Source organism: Terrapene carolina, unplaced genomic scaffold (genome assembly GCF_002925995.2).
Source record: "Terrapene carolina triunguis isolate 2854851 unplaced genomic scaffold, T_m_triunguis-2.0 Scaffold166, whole genome shotgun sequence".
NCBI classification, from domain to species: Eukaryota; Metazoa; Chordata; order Testudines; family Emydidae; genus Terrapene; species Terrapene triunguis.
In genome coordinates, this window is record NW_020664517.1 from 272,755 (window position 1) to 284,383 (window position 11,629).

Below are 11,629 nucleotides of genomic sequence, written 5' to 3' on the forward strand. Positions count from 1 at the left end.
GGGGTATAGGATAGGCTGTGGGACTGGGCAGGGAGGGATATGGGGCAGGCTGCGGAGCAGGGCAGAGAGGGGGCATGGGGCAGACTATGGGGTGATTCCCCGCAGCCTGTCCCACCCATCACGTCATCCTTGATTCCACACAGCCCACCACTCAGATTGTCCCTGATTCCCCACGGCCTTCCCCCCACATCGTCCCTGATACCCTGTGGCCTGCCCTTCTTGTCGTCCACGATTCCCCATGACCCGCCCCTCACGGTGTCCCTGGTTCCCCGCAGCCCGTCTCTCACGTCTCACGTGCTCTGGGGTAAGGCCGGGTAAAAGGCTCCGTGCAGGTGCAGACGAGGCTGGGCTTGCCTCTGCGCCCGAGTGTCAGAAACAGCGTGGGGAAAGCTCCGAGGGGCGCCAAGCAGTGACAAGGGGCCGGAAGGGATTTATTTAAAGAGGAAACTGAGTAAAGCTCGGCAGCGTCGGTAGCAGAGCACTAGGGACGGGCGCGTTTCTGAGCAGGTAAATCAGCCCAGAGGTGCAGGAGGAATTTCTAAGACTGGAAGTGAGGGAAGAACCCAGGAGAATGGCAGGAAGTGAGGCGAAGAAATGGGAGGGAATTAAGGTGAACAAAACAGACACGGAATCCGGGGGAACCTTCCCGCCAGGGCACCGTACTGAGCCGGGGAATCGTCTCCTCAGGGAAGTGGTGGCTCCCATTCCCCTCCCCCGCCTGTGGGCGCATCTCAGTCCCCTCTTGCCTCTTGTCGTGATCTGGACCAGGAGCTCTTTGGGGCAGGAACTGGCTTTTCCCTGGGTGTCTGTGCAGCTCCCAGCACAATGGGCTCCAGGCCCTGGACCAGTCCCTTTGGGGAGTACTGCATGGCAAAGAGAACCCTACAAAATCCCTCCGGTGGCAGGACGCTGGGCTGGCCCCTGGGTGGATGAAAGGGCACCAGACAGGGCTGACCCGACCTCTCCTTCACTTCTTTGACCCCTGCATCCAAGTATCATGGAACTAGTTCTCCGTTGCTGTGGCAGATCGGGGTGGTTTTAAAAGCTGTGTAATCAGCACTGGAGTGGGAATCACACAGAGCCCCCGGCTCTCTCCAGTCCAGCTGTCTGAGAGCAAATTCACTTGTTCTCTTGTAACGTTTCCATTCCCAGCCGAATTTCCCCCATCCCATTCACTGTAGAACTCCCAGCGCCCTGCCCTGCTTCCAGGAAACCTCCACACGAGAGACGTCGGAGACCGGCACGCAAACCCCTATGAAATACACATGCACACCCGCACGCCATCTCCCCAGGCATGTAACGCCACCGCGCCCGCAGCACGGTCACCATGCGTTTGCATACACCTTCACACATAATCCACACATGCCACAAATCCGAGACATAGCACAACACAGGCTTTTTAACATGGTCACGGGGCTTACCGTGCTCCGCTCTGCTGATCTCTCTGGGAAAGATGCTGTGCCTTTGTGTCTAGATTTCCCCTCCGCTAGTTGAGTAGGGTTTATATTGGCTTTCTGTAATTAAGTACTCCAGCCACATGACTGTGCTAACCTACCAGGTAGGTGGGCTTCTCTGCAAATAGATCTATGTCCATATTCTTCTACAGCTGGGGGAAGGGCTGGGGGGTGGGAGGTGGGGGTGGGGGGATGGGGAGGCAGAGAATTGCATACTTCTCTACACCCTGCCAGGCTCTGGCTCCAAGGAGGGTGACTGGCTCCCTCACTGCCATACGCACCAAATTCAATCACAGACTCTCATTGATGCAAACAAGCCCTGTCTCGGCACCAGCTGCTACATGTATGGATATACTGCAATCTCAGAAGCCTGGTCCACACAATGCCAAAGGCAGGCATTATCCCTGCCATGACCCTGCTGGGAATCCTGCCTTTGTTTCTGAGCACCACCTAACCAGAAATACAGGGTCATCCAGAGGCAGTTAAGAAGAGCAACAGAAATTGACAGTGTGAAGGAACATCTAAAGAGCTAAGGGCCAGACCCCAATTGGTATGATCAGTGGTGCTCCACTAACTCCAATGGTGACTGGTCCCATTGACTCCAAAGGAGAGACCTCCATTTACACCAACTAGGGATCTGGCATTTAGACTCCTAGTCTCCTAGACTTTAAGGTCAGAAGGGACCATCATGATCATCTAGTACAGAGGTTCTCAAACTGTGGTCCATGGACCACCAGTGGTCCGTGAGCTCCATTCAGGTGGTCTGCGGATAGTTCCCTCTAAGGTGTGCGCCTGGGCGGCCGCACACAAAAGAATGAAGGGCCACCCACCTAATTAGTGGAGCCGCGCCTGCGCTAATTAGGTGCCTGGACCCTGGAGAAGATGCACATGTAAGGTGAGGTGGTGGCCTTAGGGGGATAGGGGGTGGGTGGGAGGGGGCAGTGGGGTGAGAAGACGGGGTGGGGGGAATTTGGGATGTGCAGGGCAGTGGTGGTCAGAGAAAGAGGAGACTTTCTCCAGCTCCAGGGCTGCGGCTGCCAGGGAGAGACGGCCCTCCCTCCCAGCCTCAGCTCTATGGCTACTGTGGCAGGGGAGAGATCCCCCTCCTTCCTATCCCCAGCTCGGGGGCTGCCACGGCAGAGGAGAGAGGGCACATCCATCGTATTAGAAATATAAGACTATTGATATTATAAGATGAGTTGTGTGCTTTTATTTGTAGACCAAAAAAATGTTAATTATTATTACGTTTTTTTTATATAGAGCTTTTACCCAAAGCACTTGACAATAGTTAGCTAATAGTACAAACAACGTTTGGAAAGAGCATTAAGTGGTCCGCCGAGATCCTCAGCAATTTTCAAGTGGTCCGCGGAAAAAAAGTTTGAGAACCACTGATCTAGTGTGATCTCCTGCACATTGCAAGCCACAGAACCTCACCTGCTCATTCCTATAATAGACCCCTCACCTCTGGCTGAGATACTGACGTCCTCAAATCTTGATTTAAAGACTCCAAGTTACAGGGAATCCATTTACTTTAGTTTCAAAACAGCAACTGACCCTTGCCCCACACGGCAGAGGAAGGCAACAAATGGCCAGGGTCTCTGCCAATCTGAACAGGAGGGAAATTCTTTCCCAATCCCAAATATGGTGATCAGTTAGACCCTGAGCATGTGGGCAAGATCCAGACACCTGGGAAAAAATTCTCTGCAGTAACTCAGAGCCTTCCCCATCTAATGGCTCATTTCTGGCCATTGGAGATATTTGCTAAAGCAGTCACACTATGGGCCATATGCCCTTGTAGGCAACTTCATCATACCATCCCCTCCATAAATTTATCAAGCCCAATCTTGAAACAAGATAGGGTTTTTGCCCCCACTACTCCCCTTGGGAGGCTGTTCCAGAACTTCCCTCCTCTGATGGTTAGAAACCTTCATCTAATTTCAAGTCTAAACTTCCTAATGTCCAGTTTATATCCATTTGTTCTTGTGTCAACACTTAAATAGCTTATCTCCCTGCCTGGTGTTTATCCCTGTGATATATTTATAGAGCGCAATCATATTCCCCCCCCCAACCCAGCATTTTGTTGGGTTAAACAAACCAAGATCCTTAAGTCTCCTCTCATAAGGTAGGTTCTCCATTCCTCTGATCATCCTGGTAGCCCTTCTCTGCACTTGTTCCAGTTTGTCTTTATTGAATTTTATCTTGTTGGTGTCAGACCACTTCTTCCATTTCTCAGGGTCATTTTGAATTCTAATCCTGTCTTCCAAAGTACTTCCAATTCCCCCCAGCTTGGTGTCATCCACAATTTTTTTAAGCACACTCTCCACTCCATCATCCAAGTCATTAATGAAAATATTGAATAGTACCAGGCCCAGGACAGACCCCTGCGGGACCCCACTAGATGCACCCCCCCAGTCTGACACTGAACCATTGATAACTACTCTTTGTGTTCAGTCTTCCAACCAAGTGTGCACCCACCTTATAGTATCTAGACCAATTTTCCCTAGTTTGTTTATGAGAATGTCATGTGGGACTGTGTCACAAGCCTCACTAAAATCAAGATATATCACATGTAACCCACCCTTGAATCATGGCTGCAGCCTTACCCCTTTTCTCCTCAGGGGTACGGGTCCTGAGTTCCTCTATAAAGGCACCTGGTGCCTCCACCCAAGGAAACCCCTCCTTGTGCATAGAACACAAAGGGCTTGTCCCTGGAGAAAATATTTAACATACAATCTCATACAGAGGAGTGTCAGTCGGAGCACACGTGAATAAAACAGCTATCACAATTTTCAGAGTAATAAAACCGTATCCAGAGCTTTATTAGGTATGGGGAATTCAGGATACAGGACAATGGGGAAAAAAGAATCAGGATAAGAAAAGATAAAAACAACAATACATAAACTCTACCCCTCCCAACAATTACAGCTAGTACCAACCATACTGGGCTCCCTCCTCGTACCTGCCCAGGCAAATAGTGAACTTAGGCTCGGGTTTTGGTGGGTGGTGCAGCACTGGAGTTGGTGGCGGACTTAGGACAAAATACACTGGTCTACAATTTTTGAGAAGTCGTCTGCTTCAGAGATAAAATGTGCTATTTATTATGTATTTTAATGTGCTGAATTCAAATATGACAATTAAAACAACTGATTGGCTACTGTTTCTAAGATATTTAAGTTTTTACATTTTATGTCTATGTATATTGTGTAGATAGTAGAGTTTTAATCATAAATTGTAAACCTAGGTCTTTTCATGTGTTTATGGTTGTTTACATGATAATATTTCACCTGTCCTGTTTATGTAACACTTTAAAAATCAGCAAAAGGGTTATATAAATAAAATTTATTATGAAACAAAAGGCAAAAAACTATTCTGTACATAGTTTAGTCCTATTCAGGGTCTACTCGGCGCTTCTTGGCTTGTCTCTTGTATTCATTAAATGGAGCATCTATTGTCACTGTCCAGCAATAGTCTGCAAGCATTGATGGGCTCCATTTGCCCTGATAGCGTTTCTCCATTGTTGCAATGTCCTGGTGAAATCGCTCGCCGTGCTCGTCGCTCACTGCTCTGCAGTTCGGTGGAAAAAAATCTAGATGAGAGTGCAAAAAATGTATCTTTAGTGACATGTTGCAACCAAGGCTTTTGTATGCCTTGAGGAGGTTTTTCACCAACAACCTGTAGTTGTCTGCCTTGTTGTTTCCGAGAACAATTTATTGCCACTAACTGGAAGGCTTTCCATGCCGTCTTTTCCTTGCCACGCAGTGCATGGTCAAATGCATCATCTCGAAGAAGTTCACGAATCTGAGGACCAACAAAGACACCTTCCTTTATCTTAGCTTCACTTAACCTTGGAAATTTTCCACGGAGGTACTTGAAAGCTGCTTGTGTTTTGTCAATGGCCTTGCCAAAGTTCTTCATCAGACCCAGCTTGATGTGTAAGGGTGGTAACAAAATCTTCCTTGATTCAACAAGTGGTGGATGCTGAACACTTTTCCTCCCAGGCTCCAATGACTGTCGGAGTGGCCAATCTTTCTTGATGTAGTGGGAATCTCTTGCACGACTATCCCATTCGCAGAGAAAACAGCAGTACTTTGTGTATCCAGTCTGCAGACCAAACAAGAGAGCAACAACCTTCAAATCGCCACAAAGCTGCCACTGATGTTGGTCATAGTTTATGCACCTCAAAAGTTGTTTCAAGTTGTCATAGGTTTCCTTCATATGGACTGCATGACCAACTGGAATTGATGGCAAAACATTGCCATTATGCAGTAAAACAGCTTTAAGACTCGTCTTCGATGAATCAATGAACAGTCTCCACTCATCTGGATCGTGAACGATGTTGAGGGCTGCCATCACACCATCGATGTTGTTGCAGGCTACAAGATCACCTTCTATGAAGAAGAATGGGACAAGATCCTTTTGACGGTCACGGAACATGGAAACCCTAACATCACCTGCCAGGAGATTCCACTGCTGTAGTCTGGAGCCCAACAGCTCTGCCTTACTCTTGGGTAGTTCCAAATCCCTGACAAGGTCATTCAGTTCACCTTGTGTTATGAGGTGTGGTTCAGAGGAGGAGGATGGGAGAAAATGTGGGTCCTGTGACATTGATGGTTCAGGACCAGAAGTTTCATCCTCTTCCTCTTCCTCGTCTGACTCAAGTGAGAATGATTCTGGTGCATCAGGAACTGGCAGTCCTTCTCTGTGGGGTACTGGGCGTATAGCTGATGGAATGTTTAGATAATGCACAGTCCACTTTTTCTTCTTTGACACACCTTTCCCAACTGGAGGCACCATGCAGAAGTAACAATTGCTGGTACGATCTGTTGGCTCTCTCCAAATCATTGGCACTGCAAAAGGCATAGATTTCCTTCTCCTGTTCAACCACTGGCGAAGATTTGTTGCACAAGTGTTGCAGCATATGTGTGGGGCCCACCTCTTGTCCTGATCTCCAATTTTGCAGCCAAAATAAAGGTGATAGGCTTTCTTAACCATAGTGGTTATACTGCGCTTTTGTGATGCAAAAGTCACTTCACCACAAACATAGCAGAAGTTATCTGCACTGTTCACACAAGTACGAGGCATCTCTGCTCACTTTGGCTAAACAGAAATGTGTCCCTTTGCAAAATCAAACCCTGACAAATAAGAGAGCACGACACTGTATGATTTCTAGAGCTGATATAGGGCAATTTGTTCAGCAGAGTGATGTAAGCTTCGTTATGATTGCATCATCCATGACTTCTAGGAATAACATGATGCAATTCATATCATGTATGACGCAATACCAGCTTCAGATTGCATCATTCATTGTTTTGCTTAAAAAACAAGTACTGTCCAAACCCAGTCAGATTTATTCATAGATCCAGTCAAAGATGTATTTTAGTCATTTCTGGTTTAAATTGAGATCCCTTCCCTTTATAACTCACTTATCCTCCACCATTCCCAAGTCAAGGGTCGTATATACTGACCCAATAGCATATCTTGAAAACTAGAGCCAATCAACAATTTTAAGCATCATTTTCGTTCTCAGTGACCCAGAATTAGTAAAGTTTGACTACATTTATTTCAGAAGCATTTTGGCTGTAGAGCAGTGATATCAAGATAAACAAGGGTGTTCTTACAAAGTATTCCCACCAAGGATTGTAAGGTCATCCTTGGGGCTCTCTGGTCTGGAGTCCAATGTGTAGTTAGCCTGGCTCATGGTAGCCTAACTATTAATCTCCTCAGCCTCCTGGGGTTCTGGTCTCTGCTAAGATGACACTGTTCAATGTCCCAGAAATCCCAAAAGGACCCAGAGTCTTCCCTGGGGTAGGAATGTGGAGGGGAGAAGGATCCTTTCTGGCTGTGATGCTTCTTTCCTTGGTATACTCCAAACACAGCCAGAACCGAAAGGAAAATCAAACCCATTTGTCTCTGAGTTCCGGCTCATGATTGGTCCAGTTCTGTCTCCGCCCTGGACCCTAGGCAATCTGGGAAATGGAGTCCTGAACCTCTGCTACCATTGCTGCTGTAGTCCAGGGATGATTCCCCTAGATGATCTAGGTGGTATTTCAGGAGCACCCCTTCCAAAAGGGCTATACATGTCTACTGCTTCCCCCTGTCCGCTAGGCTAGAAACCATGTCAAAGAAGGAAATTAGGTTGGTTTGGCATGATTTGTTCCTGACAAATCCATGCTGACTATTCCTTATAACCCCATCATCCTTTAGGTGCTCCCCACCTGACTGTTTAATATTATGCCAGTATCTGTCCAGTAACTGAAGTAAGGCTGACTGGCCTATAATTCCCCAGTCCTCTTTGTTCCCCTTTTTAAAGACAGGTGCTATGTTTGCCCTTCTCCAGTCCTCTGGGGAAATTCTGAACTAATGCGGATTGCTCTTCCCACTCTGCCCCACTACAGTACCCCACAGTCTAAACAAAGGTGGGGCCAGTTGTCAGCCTTCTCACCAACAAATCACTCGACTGGGCTTCCCCCTGACTGGGACGCTTTCCCACAAGCCTTCTCAACCATCTTTGATGACCCATATCACCTATGGTCTGCAGAGCCTGCTCTCCGGAAGCGTGAGGACATGACCTCGCCTCCTGCCCACCTCAAAAGAGCTTGGGAAATGGACCAGCCCTGTCCCAGTGGGGGAGTACAGCCTGGGCATCACCAGAGCTCTATGCTTTGGAACCACCACCCCCAAGTTGAATCCCACCCAGGAACCAGGGGGTCTTTCCAAATTTCCAATTGCTGCTCTGGTTGTGGGTCTTGGGGCAGGTGCAGCAGATCCCCCTGTAAACGGTGATGATAGCATCTATAAAGTCGGCAGTAGCCCCAGAGTCTGAGGCAGTCCAAACCCTCCTGATTCCAATCTGGCCAAAAAACATCCCAGACCTGGTGGAGATGATTGATGGATCACCCCTATCATCAGGACTAGTGACCCAAGAAACCATCCCCTTAGAGGCCGTAGTGGAAGGCACTATGAAATAATATGCTTTGATGTGATCCATACTCCGTTCTTCCCAATCATTCTTGGCACTGCTTGGTTGGAGCAGCATGACCCATTTTCTCTTGGTGGTGGAGGAGCATTAGCTTCCCCTCCAAATATTGCCAGAAAGCTTGTCTCAAACAAACCAACAAACCAACCTGGTGATCTGCAGCACAGGCCCCAGGATTGGATAAGATGCTCGGAAATGAGACCCCAGACGGCGGGGACTAGCCAGAAGGAAGCAGCTCCAGACCAGAACCTCGGCTTCCCAACAGGTACTGAGACTACTTGAATTAGAAAAGAAATACATAGATTCACTACCGCCACACAGGGACTATGACTGTCAGATAGACCTACAGTCTTGACAAAGGCACCCAGTGGTCAGATATACACCAAGTCTGAACGAGAGCTGGTGGCACTATGTGTGTATACCCAGGAAAATCTGTCAAAGGGCTTCATTTGAAGATCCACCTCCCCAGCGGAAGCACCATTCCTCTTTGTGTGAAAAAAAGTCGGGCCACTATGTCTCAGCGTAGTCTATCGCACATTGAACCAAGTGACTATTCATAAGCTGTACTCCCTACCCCTCATCCTGGAATTGTTCGACGCCTGAGGACTGCCAGGATCTTCACTAGACTAGCTCTTTGGGGGGCATACAATCTAGTGCATGTAAGGCCAAGGAGCGAATGAAAGACCACTTTTCGTACCTGATATTGGCACTTTGAATACATAGTTATGCCATTTGGCATAACCAATCCCCCCACAACATTCAACATTTCGTAAATGATGTGTTCAAGGACATCCTGGAGCAGTACACAAGTACTACCTTGATATACTGGTGTTTTCTGAGAACTCTGACCAGCACTGTCATCAGGCCTAGGCAGACTACGGAAGCACGGTTTGTTCACCAAACTAGAGAAGTACACCATCCACCAGGCCACCATTGAATTTTTAGGTTACATCATCTCCCCGAAGGGCATTCAGATGGACCTGCAGAAGATGGGCACCATCTGCAACTGAACAGCACCCTGGACCTTCTGAGAACTTCAGAGCTTCCTGGACTTTGTAAATTTTTATAGGCGATTCATCACCACTTCTCTGAACAAACAGCCTGGTGACTTCCCTTCTGCGTAAAGCCATTTGATTCATTTGGTTGCCTGAAGCCCAGCTCACTTTTGACCAGCTCAAGGCCACCTTCACCACAGCCCTGATTCTGTCACACCCTGGCCCGACTCACCCATTTGTAATGGAAGCAGATGCATCCAGCCTGGGCTGCAGGTCAGTACTCTCGCAGTGACCTCAGTCCATTCTGCACCCTCATGCATTCTACTTTTGGAATCTCACCACTGCAGAGATGCCCTATGGAATACTGGACAAGGAGATGCTCATCATCAAAACTGAATTTGAAGAATAGCATCACCACCTTGAGGGAGCTTGGCTTCCAGTGCCGGTTTTCACTGACATAAAACCTTGAGTACCTCCACAAGGCCCAAGCTCTGAGCCAGAGGCAAGTAAGGTGGGCCCTGTTTTTTCTCAATTCAATTTTACGATTACCTACCACACAGGAAACCAAAATGGGAAAGCCAACGTGCTATTGCTAAAGGGGAAGGATTACAGGGAAAATGAGGACCCTTCTTCCGAGCCCCCCTACCTCCTCAAGCCTAGTAATTGTGTCAATGCTGCAATCCAGCAAGATCTGCTCTCCCTCACCCTGTCTGTCTTGAAAGAAGACCCACTTGCCCAAGGAACACAGTCTGTGCCCTTAGGGGCTGAGATGCACCTTTCTGTGTGGGATGGTATAACATACTTGCAGCACATATATGTCCCACCTTGACGCCCCAGACTGGAGGACCTATGGCTGTGTCACGATGCCTGGGTCACTTTGGCTGCCAGAAGACCTCCCACATGGTCGCCCGTGTTTTCTGGTGGTCCTGCATGTAGGCTGAGGTCCAAGCTTATGTGGACTCCTGCAAGTGCTGTGCATGTACCAAGTCACCCCAGACCAGACCGCTCGGCACCTTAGTGCCTCTGGAGAGCCCAGCTGGGCCTGGGTCTGCCATCAGCCTAGACTTGGCCACACCACAGTCATAACAGTCATGGATCATCTGGCCCGTTTCATCCCTGCAACCACCTGCCCTCTGCTGAGACTACTACCCAACCCCTGGTGCAAAACCTGGTCCAGCTCCACAGACTCGCAGACCATAGAGTTTCGGACCCACGCCTGCAGTCCACCTCTTGTTTTTGGCGTGAAGCATTCAGAGGACTGGACATCCACATATCCACCACCACCACATGCCTCACCCACAAACAGATGGAGAAACCGAAAGGGTGAACCTAATACGGAAGCAGAGCTTGAAGTGTTTTGTAAATTCGCACCAAGATAACTTGTCCATGCTCCGGCCATATGCAGAGTTTTCTGACCTCTACAGGTCAGACCCATTCGCCAATTATGGGTTCCAGCCCTGTTTTCACCTGGTGTTACCAGCAGCCTCCCCAAACCCAGCCACCACAACTGGGTCCTAGAAGAGGCGAAGGAGGCTTCTAAGAAGCATGCAGACCATCAGGGACAAGAAGCTTCTGTGTTCACAGTAGGCCAGAAGGTGTGGTTTGCTGACAAGCATCTCCAGAGCAGTCAGCCCTCCCGGAAATTGGACTATCAGTCCAATACGCCAGCAGATCAACCCAGTTACCTTTAAACCACAGCTTCCCCCGTCTCCAAACACAGCCAGATTTTTCAGGCTTCTCTTCTGAAGTCCTGAGCTGAGAACCCCTTCCCTGACTGAACCACACCCTCCCCTCAAATCCAGGGTAACAAGGAGTACAAAGTGCACACTGTCCTCAATTCCCAATGGACGCCTGTACTGTCTGGTGGACTGGGAAGGCTACAGCCCCAAGAAGCACACTTGGAAACCTGCTTCCCATGCCCCTGCCATGCTGGGGAAATTCCACCAGACTCACCCGGACCAGCACCACCCTGACGGGCAGAACAATGTAAGAACCTGCAGGACTGGAACCTGGGACCATGGGGCTTGTGCACCATAGACACTTCCACATCACCACTGGAAGCTTAGGCTGGGTTTCTGCTGGAGGGTCCTGTGAAGCTAGGCACTGCAGGAAGTACCACCCAGCAGTGCTTGAGTGGTAGCCCCCTGCAACCCATCAATTGGCTCATACTGCTATACAAACCAGGAAGCCAGCCTGGGGAACTG